The sequence below is a fragment of the Podarcis muralis genome, chromosome 2 (genome assembly GCF_964188315.1).
Source record: "Podarcis muralis chromosome 2, rPodMur119.hap1.1, whole genome shotgun sequence".
Classification (NCBI taxonomy): Eukaryota; Metazoa; Chordata; class Lepidosauria; order Squamata; family Lacertidae; genus Podarcis; species Podarcis muralis.
This window is the reverse complement of record NC_135656.1, coordinates 23,051,024-23,063,530: the sequence shown is the minus strand read 5'-3', so window position 1 is coordinate 23,063,530 and position 12,507 is coordinate 23,051,024. Positions and strand designations below refer to the sequence as shown.

Here is a 12,507-nt window from a genome sequence, read left to right as displayed (position 1 = left end):
ACCATTAGCCATGCTGTCTGGGGCTCGTGGGAGGTGAAGTCCAACAACATCTGGGTGGCACAATGGCTACCCCTGCCTAGTTAATCAAGTTCTGACTTATTTTGTAATGCAACTCATTGCCCAATGAATAGATCAGCAATTTGGTTTCCTAGCTTACTTTTTTCCAACAAAGTTTCTAGTCTCTGTCATTCGAGAGATATTAGGCAAAATATTCTTCCCAATTGCTCAGCAAGAAGAAAGCCTTGCTCCCTCCTGCCATCATCCTCGCCAACTGGTGAACGTCACAGCAACATATCTTGCTTTATATTTACCTCTGTTGAACACACTGATCAATGAAGAAGATATAAGCAGGATTTCAATTGGCCTCCTTATCAATAATAGCAGATTGGCAAGGGTTTTAATTGGATTCAATACAGAGCAGCACAGTGTGAACAGCTTTTCCCTAGATTGATCTTCAAAAAGAGAAAGTCCTCGGTGTAACATAGTGGCACGTACAGAAGAGTTATTCCCTTTATTACTGCTTCACATAGTGCAATTGAAAATGAGAGGAATGTTTCGGGAGGCTTGGCTCCTTTAAATATAAATCAGAACAACTGGTATGGGACTATTCCTTTTATAGAACCCAGTTGCAAAGACTCATTTTGCCAAGTCTCCCTAACGTGCTATACACCCCCAAATACACTGAATGAGTGGGGAAGTCATGATCCTACAATTGTTGTTTAAATACAACTCCCATCAACCCAGACCATACATCAAGGTGATTGGGGCTAGTGGAAACTGCATTCCAACAATATCTGGCAACAGGTTCCCCCATCCTTGCTCTAAAGTGAGAATCGGGGCCATAACTACAGTGGAATGATGGGTGCAACCACACACGCACAAGTGTCTATGGGGCACAGCAAGGGCTAAGACAACTCATCCAAGTAAGCCAACAACAGAATTGTGTGTGAGTGGGGGGGGATGCAAAGGGATGGAGGCAAGGAAGTATGTTTCAGTCAGCACTGTATCTCACACTTAAATGAATTACATCCACCTGAGGACTCCAACTATAACAGTCAACTTTGCTGAACATGAACTACTCAAAACTGTCAGAACATAAAAAAGATCAACTGGCATCCTGCAATCCTCATTCCTAGCATCACATCAAAATCACTCTTAAGAAAATCCTTTAGACACCAATATATAGATTTTTGTGCATGCGTAGAACTCTTGGAACTGAACCCCTGCATAAGATGTGATCATACCGTCCTAAAAGCCAGCGGCCATGAAACAGAGACAGTTAAGTGGTGAAGTGTATGCAGGATTATAGAAGTATGTTGTTCACAAGGACTAATTCTTCTTAGCGTGCTAGCAGCCTGCTAATCCCTTCCCCCACTAAAAGTAGAGTGCAAACAATTAAACACACCCACAAATCGAGCCCACATTAGAAGCATCTCTCATCTTTTATTTATTTTCTACAGTTTCTGGGTTGAAGGCGTAATTAACTTCTAATGTTATAAAAATAATTCAATCTTCATTGCAAGCAAACATGCAGAAACGTTTTAAGACAAGCAGCTTGGAAATACTATAAAAATTCAATACTACAGCTTTGCGTTTGTAAATGTTGCATAAAGGAGGGGAGCAACACTTTGCTGTTTAGCTTAAATCCCTCATCAAGCATTCCAGATTCAAAGTCTAGAGACATACTGACAAAACATATTTCAGAATGAAGACATTTACTGCCCTCCCCAAAAAAAAATTCTTAAAGAGGATTATTACTCTTGCATTTAAATCCAAAACTTTAGAAAGTTTTGTGGGAGGGAATCCTACTAACTCAAAATGGAATCAAAATCCAGTTTTGAAAAGGAGCACCCAGCACAGTGATTTTGATTCTACCTTCAGGAAACCCTTTCCACATTAGCTTTTCTCCCGAGGAATCCCTATTATTAGAGGATTTTGAGGCATATCATAGTGTGCAGTGTTCATTATGGTACATACCAGGCCTGCTGGTCCTTGCTTCTGTCCTGTGTGAACACGGAATATGCCCCTACAGCTGCATAGTAATGCTTTGCAAGTTGTGTCTCTGGGAGTACTGACCTTCATTACTTTTCCCCTGATAAGCTGCCAAGGGATTTCAGACCTCCCTAGACTACACTTTGAAAACCATTGTCCTATCAGAACACATACAAAACATGTCTCTATCAACATATTAACACTACTGATTCATCTGGGTAGAACTTATGAAATTACCTGTAACTGTAACTTATATAGATAAGCTGGTTTCTTCTGAGGTTTCTTTTTATATCAGTAGGATGGAGAATACCTATTTATTATGTCAGATTTTATCAACTACCTCTACCAGGCATGTCCTAAGTCCGTTTCAGGGGCCTAATGCAGCCCACCGGTCGGTTTAATCTGGCCCCTGTGGCAGTTTATTTCCTGGGGTAAAATCCTAAAAAAACCTCAACTACTTCAATCCTTAAAAAAGGTAAGTAACTTTGGTCGGCCCTCACAGCCCATCACTTCAACAAATCTGGCCCTCTTTGGAAAAAGTTTGGACACCACTGCGTCTAAACGAACCCCGCTGAATCATCAGAACACTTTTCCAGTTACATGTGTTTAAACCTAAACATGGTCAGCTGGACAGTTCTTCAAAATGTTGTAGAATATTGGGGAAAATATTATTGGAGATTTGAAATAGAGTTTTGCACCAAAGGGACATACCTCCATGATAGCATTACAAGTCTGAACTTTTACAATATAGTATGAGGCAAATATAGCATCCAGCACAGAGCTAGACTTTTACTCCCAAAACAGTCGTTCTCAAACGGTGGCAATACTGCACACAGCTAGTCTGGTTTGCGTATACTTTAATAAACTTACTTCTACATTATGCACATTCTATATGAAGCCAATTTGAAAAGTTTCCAAGTTAAAACTCTGCTTCTTCTGTATTTAGTGAAGCTGTATTACACACTCCAACTAGCAGTGCTTTGTCTAACAAATTGATCAGTGACACAACACAAGTGCAAACCTAGCAACACCTATCTGTTACTTACCAAAGCTTCATGTTTACTTCCCCCAGCCACCAATACATCAGTGTGCACTAGGAATTAGAAAGGAATTCAGCAAATCCCTCTAATATTTTGTTGTGGACCCAGATGCCACCTGAAAATGCACAGCAGTATGTTTCCTCTGAAGCTGGGTAGGAACAGAAGTACAGTGGTACCTTTGGATGTGAACAGGATCCGTTCTGGAGCCCCGTTCGCATCCTGAAGCAAACGCAACCCGTGTCTGCGCGTGCGTGGGTCACGATTCACCACTTGAGCGTCTGCGCATGCGTGAGCAGCGAAACCTGGCAGTAACGTGCTCCGTTACTTCCGGGTCTCCGCGGAGCACAACCCGAAAATGCTCAACCTGAAGCATATTTAACCCGAGGTATGACTGTATAACTGTCCACTGTCTCTGAAATCTTCATAACCCTTGTACTGCTGAACTAACAGTTCAATGGAAAAGTAATTTTCCAATGAACAAACATTTCTATATTCAGTTAATATAGCAGCTAATAAGTACAAAAACAAATATACTCATCTTCTGCAGCAACCAGTTTTCTTTTAATATAGGGGTTCTCAAAGGGTGTGACACACCACATTGGTGTGGCTGAAGAGGATGGCAAGTGTGGCAGGAAGATTCAAGGACAATCAAAGAAAGATTTTAACATTTCAGTGTTGTGTAGTATAGTAATATGGATAGACATATTTTCAAAATGAGAGCAAGAGTAAGTGATACGGAGGACAATTCTAGCTGTGATTCAGAATCACCACTCAAACAGGGAGCTGAAGAAGACTCGTTTAATTGGACACCAGTAGCAGGCCAAAGCAAATCTCCAAAAAAGAAAGTTTGTCAACAATATGCGGATAGCTATCTTGTTTGTATCCTTTGCTCCCATGCAGGCTACACAAGTCCTGCTCAGAGTAGGCTAAATAAAATTAATGAACATAACTAAGTTAGAACCATTAATTTCAACAGGTGTGCTCTATGTAAAACTTAGTTGAATACCACCCATATACGTAACTAGAAATCCGGAGCATGTTCCTCCAAATTAGAGAATATGAACTTTGCTTAATACTTCTGGCAATTTGAACATATACAAGCATGCAGATCAACTATCCTGCTTCCCTTATCCTTTCACTGTTTACCCACTAAATCTCTTGGAAGTATGGTCCCTTTATAAACAGGCAAGATCACGAGACATAGTCCCCAGGCATTGCAAACCCAAAGAATTACACAACATTCAGCTAATTCAGTCTGTTCTCAATACCAGATGTATTTCTGGAGACTGTATCATAAAAAAAAAATCACAGTAGGACTTGCAAAGCTAACTTAGATCACTTTAAAAGACAGACCTATTTTACGACTCAGCAAAGGACTTCAGTTTTAACACAGCAACGTCTATTCCTTTTGCAGGTAGCGAGACTGACAGATTAACAACCTACCCCCTGCGTGTAACCGTTAATGCTCCCTTGATCTCGAACTTACTCTGACTTTACAGTTCTAAATACACTGATTTATATCCAGAGATTCCCATGAATGGAGTTCTGCTTATAGATCTCCCACTGGCAGAAGCAAGCTAAACTATGGGATTCGCTCCCAAAGGAGGCTGGGATGGCCACAAAGTTGAATGCCTTTAAAAAAAGGACTGGAAAAATTCATGGAGGATAAGAATATCAATGCCTTCTAGCCTGGGCGTCTATGTTTTGCCTTCCACAGTTACAGACAATGTGGTTCGCAAGACTAGTTGCTGCAATGAGGAGTGCTTTTGTGTTCGGGTCTTGCTTGCATGCTTCTCATAGGTATCTAGTTGAAGACTATGAGAACAGGATCCTGGACTAGATGGACCATTGGCCCGACCCAGCAAACTCTTCTTATATTCTTATGTAAGATTCTCTAGGAAAAAATAAAGATTCCATAGCAGACAATCAATAAATCGTTGCATGAGCAGACTTCCCCACTACAGCCCCTGGTCTGAAGAGTTCCCAAACCCTCTGAAGCAGACAGGGGTGTAGCCCCTTCTGGCAAACCAGGTCAGCGCACTAAGCCGCTTCTGGCAAACCAGGTCAGCGCACGGAAACGCCATTTACCTTCCTGCTGGAGTGGTACCTATTTATCTACTTGCACTTTGACGTGCATTGGAACTTGCTTTTTTGTGAAAAGGTTTAAGACAGCAGTAACAGCTGTAATTACCAATGGATGAAACAAGGCCTTGTTTTGTGTCTATCACTAGCAAGATACACTGTGAAAGGTGTCATGAAGGGGGAAAAATAGGGCAGAGGGAGGAAAAACTATGAACACCATGTGTTTTGTGTATGGAATCCCTAAAGTGGCTGCAATGGCTCAAATGAAGCCAGAACCTCAATGAAAATGCAGGGTGCTTTCATTATCACATTTCCAGAATAGCAAAGATGTGTCAGAGTATATTAGGATGTGACTTTATCGCCATCCACTTTGAGATGCTGAACCTGTTTAATTCCTAGATAGATATGAATAGTATAAATAGCTTGGAATACAAATATAACTGAGCTCAATGCGAAGCCCAATGTAAAGCAGTAGCAGGTCTATTTTAACGTTGTTTGATATGCTGCAATTTTTTTAAAAAAAGATCAGATGCATGAACCAGTAACATTTGTTTTAAAAATTAAAAACTAAAGATTAATGTCTAAAATACTTCTACCCTTTCTGTGATAACATTCGCAAGCTATTTAAAGCATTTTTTTAAAAAAATCTAGACAAGACTTGGCCAGTCAAGTTCACCACACATTGGGAGGAATTAAACATTGCACTAAGGTGATCCTTTTCTAAATGCAAGCATTTCTGCTTGCTCAATGGAACAACCTCTATCTCCTTTCTCAGCATGCTGTTCTAGGAGTTCTCCTGACCCTCCAGACTAAATATGGGGAAGGCACAGGGGCATGCAAGGTGAGGAGAGATGGGAAATCCTGTTGCCCTAACAGGAGTTCTTGCACTGGCTTCTGCTAGTGCACCAGGTTAGTGGAATCTGGGCTATCAGCCATATTCAGACATTACACAAAGTCATGGCTTAGCACAATGTGCATGAGCAGGAGCACCTATGTGGATGAGCAATAAAGACAATTTTTTTAATTTAAAAAAATAGGCCAAACCATGCTCAGGAATCAAATGTAGATCCTAAGTAGATTGTGAATACCAGTTTACTTTATTGCTCAAAGAGCTTTCTAAGAGTACAACACTGATTTTGACTAGCTGTGCATTTTCTCCTTCCTTTCCTAGCCGCTGAAAGAGAAAATGCAATGGAGGTGCAACTATACACCTACCTTTTCTGGCAGGAAGATGGGGACTGTTTCCACTAGCATGTGGTGGAGGGTGTAACTACCATGAAACATGCAGCCAAGGCAGTAAAGTATAGGCACTATACCTAGCATAGGCAGAAGACTGCTACATCACACCACATAAGATTTTTTCATCCCACCATCCAGCCAAAAAAGGCTTCCATGTAGGCTTATAAATCACTGCAAACAAGAGAATATGAATAGGATCCATACAGAGATGGCTCTAGATCCTGAGCTATCTAACCCTAAACGACTTTGGACCAAAATACCTAGCAGAATACCACCCCTAGTCAATCTTTATGACCTCCTGAGAAGTAGCTGCTAGTTATTCCCTGACCAGCAGAATAGGTAAAGGTAAAGGACCCCTGGACATTTAAGTCCAGTCAAAAGTGTCTATGGGTATGGTGCTCATCTCCAGGCCAAGGGAGCCGGCGTTTGTCCACAGTCAGCTTTCCAAGTCATGTGACAAACATGACTAAAATGCTTCTGGTATAACGGAATACCATGACGGAAACCAGAGCACACGGAAACGCCGTTTACCTTCCCATCGCAGAGGTACCTATTTATCTACTTGCACTGGCATGCTTTCAAACTGCTAGTTTGGCAGAAGCTGGGACAGAGGAACGGGAGCTCACCCCGTCGCACGGATTCGAACTGTTGACCTTCTGGTCAGCAAGCCCAAGAGGCTCAGTGGTTTAGATCACAGCGCCACCTGCGTCACATAGTGACAAGGTGGAAGACTACCTTCTTGGTTATGTAGCACCCGTTCTCTGGAATGCCCTCCATCACTGTAATATATGATGCAGAGGCAATAATAACCTTCAAACGCCTCTTAAACATTTCCATGTTTACACAAGCTTTCATGGACTCTGACTTGTATTTTAATTCTCTGTTCTATGTACTGCTCAGTTTTATCCGTGGTATATAGTTTTGGGTTTTTTATTTCCAGCTTGTAGGTAGGTTTATTGAATACAGTGGAACGGCTTAGTTGACAAACAAATCGGACCCTGAACACCGAAAACCCAGAAGTGTTCCAGTTTTCAAACATTTTTCGGAAGCCACTGCACCTTGGTTTTTGAACATTGTGGGAGTTGAACGGATTATGCTCAAGAAACAAGATTTCACTGTACTATTGTACAGTGGTACCTCGGGTTACATAAGCTTCAGGTTAAACACGCTTCAGGTTACAGACTCCGCTAACCCAGAAATAGTACCTTGAGTTAAGAACTTTGCTTCAGGATGAGAACAGAAATCGTGCTCTGGTGGCGCGGCGGCAGCAGGAGGTCCCATTAGCTAAAGTGGTGCTTCAGGTTAAGAACAGTTTCAGGTTAAAAACAGACCTGAAGAACGAATTAAGTACTTAACCCAAGGTACCACTGTATTTTTATTGTGCTTATATAAAGCAGTTAACTATTTTTATTACATTAAGTGGTTTTAAAATTGCATGAATGAAATAGAGCAAGTGTGATTCACAAGATTATTAACAGAAGGTCCAAATAAAGCTTCTGCAACACGTAATATTTGCCATTGAGCAGCACACCAACTAGCCTATGATTGTAGTATACAAATAGTCACTTGCAACCAAAAAGGTGTAGCAAAGGTTAAACATAAACTCTAAATGGGAGCACCTGTACAATATTTTGTGTTGTGTTTATAAAAGTGAAGACAACACTTCTCTGTCTTCCAGGGTGAACATCAACATCTGCGAGGGGTAGGCCCCAAACCAGTGGGTTCAAATGACAAAGAAAATTTATTTGTACTAAGCATTAGAACTTCCTGATGCTGCTAGCTGTTTGACAACAGAACAGACTGCCTCAGAAGATGATGGCTTCTTCATCATTAGATGGACATCCAGCCTCTGTTTAAAAACCCTTATCAGGGATAGGTTTCCTGCATCAGCAGCGGGTTGGACTAGTTGAACTTTGAGGCCCCTTCCAACTCTCTGACTTTGTAATACTTAGTTCAAAAATTAATTCCACCCATTATGCTATACATTAAGTTGTAGAATAGATGTGTATGTAAATAAAAAGAGTTGTCTTGAACTATATGCAAAAAATGACAGACAAGCCTCAAATTGGTGCCTGGTAGAAAAATTGTATTGCAGCAGAGTCAAAACCACCGTCTGCCCAAAGGTGATCAGAAATCCTCATCAGGGTAACGAGATAAGATATTATCTTCCTACAAAGATTATTTCCTTACAGTGCAACCCTGTATCTGTTTATTCAGAAGTACAATTGTGTTCAATGAGGCTTACAGCACAATGCTATGAATACCTACTCAGATTCAAGTGCCACTGATTTCAATGAAGTAAGTAAGTTTCGTATTATAGCGTTACTCCCTGTTTAGTATATTGCAGCCTTAGGTACCTTACTCTCAAGGGATTCTTCCTTCAGGAAAATATGTATCTGGTTATTCTCCCCATGGAAGTTTACAAATTGAAATACTTGAGAAAATTTATAGGTTTTACTCTGCCAAATTAAAAAAGGATCCTACCAAACACCAGTTTGAGGCCTGCATCTCTTCTTTTGAGTTCTTTTCCTTTTCATTCATTCTTTCTTGAGCTGCATTCAGGCATCTACTCTGTTGCTACAAAGCAGCCAAAGGGAGATCTGCCTGATGGTCCTATATCTATGGCACAGATGGGGTACTTTCTTACACTGGAAAAAAGATAATAAAATATTAATAATATTTAGCATTTACGAAGCACTCTTCACAGACATTATCTCAATGAATTCACAAGGGAGATCAGCACCACTATACCCATAACACAGATGGGCATAGTGCTGGGTGGAGCTAATGGGATTGGTGAAGGCTGACCTAGCAAATGCATGGATGATTGTGGGGGCTGTCACCAAAATTTTTTGTATGCTATCAATAATTAATTATTATTATTATTATTATTATTATTATTATTATTATTATTTATACCCCACCCATCTGACTGGGTTTCCCCAGCCACTCTGGGCGGCTTCCAACAGAACACTAAATTATCAACTGCAAGCCACTTTGAGGGCAAGTGAGTGGTGGGAAAGTAGCATATAAATGTTGTTACAACAGCCATCAACTTCCTCACTCGTTCACCACTATGCATTTGGCGCACTGTGAATATTTTCTATAAGCCTAAACCAGATCCACATGAAAGTACACTGCAAATAAGGCGTTGCTTACATAACCAGCTCTGTTAAGATTAAAGTCCTTCAGACCATAGATTTCATTATACTTAAGTTAGCCGTAGTACAATAATTCTCAAAAGTGGGAGGATTACAAGGAAGATCAGCAACAGAGGGTATCAGCAACAACCATGAAGGCATTATGGCATAACAGCAGAATCAACTACGGACCATCACGTGACTCCAAAGACATCAAAGGAATTCCATTAGTAGGCTCCTTAGCTTTAAGTCTGGGAACTGTTGAAACTGTTGTTTGCTGACATAGGTTTTCTAAAAAGAACTAATTACCTATCTAAGCAAACACAATACAAAAAGTTACAATATTTTTTTCAGTCTTTGCTATATTCCAGCTCTAAAAGTGCTTAACTTAAAAAAAAAATCATTTATCCACTAGAAATTATGTTTACCATTTACAATACAAGATTCTGGACCTGGGAGAGAGAAAATGTTGCTTGTATGTATCTTACAATAAAAGCCAGCTGCTACACAACCACGTCTCAAAATTTGTAAACTGCTTTGAGGTTTGTTTTTTAACAGTCATGCAGCGAATAAATTTTATGAAATAAATAAGCTGCACTTTTACTAAATGAATAATAGTAGAATAAAATATACACAAAATAACTGCTATGGTTTGGGGCTTCTCCTCAAATTATAAGGTTTATTTCCACAAACTACATGGACATTCAAATTTTATACCTTTCTACTAAGAAGATCACTGAATTCAAAGGGACTTACTTCCTTGAAAGTGTGTGCTGAATTGCACCCCTTATAAAGTGAAGAGCCTCTTTCACAGCATTTGTGATCACAGCATATTTGACCCTGCAAATAATATCACTCTAATATTCAGTCAAAGTTACTTTTAATACTGTACTGAAATAGTAATTCTAACTTTTTAGGCTGTTTCTCAGGTGTGGCTTCAGCCAAGTTACTCAAAAAGCCTTTTTTCCCAGTTTGCACTACACTCACAAGCATATTCCCTCCTTGCTTCAACTATTTCACCAACATATCCTTAATTTCAGTCACACATAACTGTGAAGTTGTTTTGAGTTCCAAGCCTGAACAGCATTCTGTTATTTCTGGTGGCTAAACTATGTAGTAAATCCTAGCAGGCCTTGAGCCCAAAATATAGCTTCCACTGGAAAGAAAATTCCTTTCCATAAGCTATCCCAACCCAGGAAGTTACAATCAAGGTTGTTGTTTTTTAACATTGTATTTCACAAAGCTTAGTTCTCTGGGGCAACATCCTATGTTCATCATACTCAGAGCAGACTCTTTAAAATAACTGACTTAAAACTCACTTGATTTCAATGGGCCTATTCCAAGTACAACTAGTACAACTAATACTGGCCATCAACTTTTGTGCAAGCAAGTCTAGTTGCAAAGGGGAGGGGTGTTGCAAAACAAAAAAGTACCCTGCCTTAGCTTAAGGTGTATCAAAATGCTAAAAATTAACAGTATTTGAACCACCACAGAAAAGCAAGCCTCTGTGACATAGACCTTTTTTCCATTTGAAAATCTCCCTTGCTTCCATCGACATTTTCACTTAGGAAAGGGTGCAAGGTCACAACTTTCCCGTACTCCCAACGCCATTGATCTAAGCACGGCCTGCGCTGGCTTGCCACGCCATTACTTTTCCAGGCACCCACCTTTTGCCTGCTTACAAAAGAACCGATTTCCCTTCCACCCCAATCTCCGATTTCACCATTGCCCGTCCCAACCATCTCCGAAACGCACGAGAGGTTGAAGGGGTCGCTCTTCTTTCTTTCTTTTAATCTAGTATTTATTTCCAACTTCGATCATGGAGGGGCGGAGAGTGGGGGGGGGGGGAGTGTCGATAGGAGGGGAAGCCTCCCGTTCAAATCCTGGAGTCCTTGTCCTCCCTGCTCAGCTCTACAAAGCCCCGGGCTGGATCCAGACCCCCCACCCCACCCCGCACTTTGGAGCGCCGTCCATTTAAACAGGGAAAACGGGCGGAGGACAACGTTGCTCGGCAGCGCTACCTGGCGCCGCGAGGTTATTATATCGCGCATATACCGCGCGTATAAACCGCTTTTTCTTGGCCCGTCTAGTTGAGCCCTTGGGTCCCCGCGAACCTGAAGAGTTGCGTGTTGGATTTTTTGTGTTTTGATTTTTTAAAAACTACCCCCGCCCTTTAAATAAAAGCTTCCACGTTCGCCGGCCTGAAATGCCCCCCTTTTCGCTGTTGGGAAAAGAAAAAGATCCGCCAAAACACGCGCCCGCCCGCCAACACGCACCCCACCCATCGGTGTGTGGCTCTGGGTTCCGCAGCTCGAAGGTCCCGCTTCCCCCGGAGCAGCCGGGGCTCGAACCCGCGGCCCGCCTCGCCCCTCGCCCCCGCCCTGAGGCAACTGGGACCCCCGAGGGGGAACCAGCCCCCGAGCTGCCGGGCTCCCGCAGGCCCCTCCGCGCCCCCAGGGCCCTCTCTCTCCCGCCGGCCCCGCTCGGCCTCCGGCCTCCTCGCTCCAGCCCGACCCCCGACCCCGGAGGACCCCGCCCCGAGCCCCGGGGCCCCGCCGAGCCCCTCGGCCGGCCCACGCCCCCCTCCTCGCCCTTCGCCCTCCCCGAGAGGGAACGGGGAAGTCCCGGCTTACCTGTCATTGCTTTTCTACGCCATCTTGGATCCACTTGTCAACGTCCTCGCAGGGCATTGTGGGGAAGGAGGGAGGGAGGGGGGAAGAGGAGAGGGAGGGAAGGAAGGAAGGAAAGGAAAGAGAGCGGGGGGGGGGGAGCTCTCTTCTTCCCTCAGCCTCGTCCTTCCCACCCCCCTCTCGCTCACACACACACGCCTCACGGCGGAAAAAAGTTAAGCAAGAAGGGGGAAGGTCGTGCTTCTGCAGAATTGCTTGCTCAGCCATAAGGGGAGGGGGGTGAGGAAAGAGGGAGAGGCATTTGATGGGGAGGCAGGCAAGGTGACCGGTATTATTATCATTATCAATGTTATGTTGTTGTTGTTGTTGTTGTTGTTGTTGTTG

General features: G+C 42.4%; 1 protein-coding gene across 3 annotated transcripts in view; it reads right to left on the bottom strand.

Annotated features, from left to right (window-relative positions):
• HELZ (helicase with zinc finger) overlaps positions 1-12,227 on the bottom strand; it is a 113,034-nt gene extending 100,807 nt beyond the window's left edge. For 2 of the 3 annotated variants that reach the window (XM_028713038.2, XM_077924025.1), the window contains exon 1: positions 12,127-12,227. The gene's annotated coding sequence lies outside the window, so the exon portion shown is untranslated. Of the gene's footprint in view, positions 1-8,837; positions 9,002-12,126 lie in introns of all 3 variants that reach the window. The other variant, XM_028713032.2, reaches the window with a different exon arrangement.
• Positions 12,228-12,507: the final 280 nt, after the last annotated feature.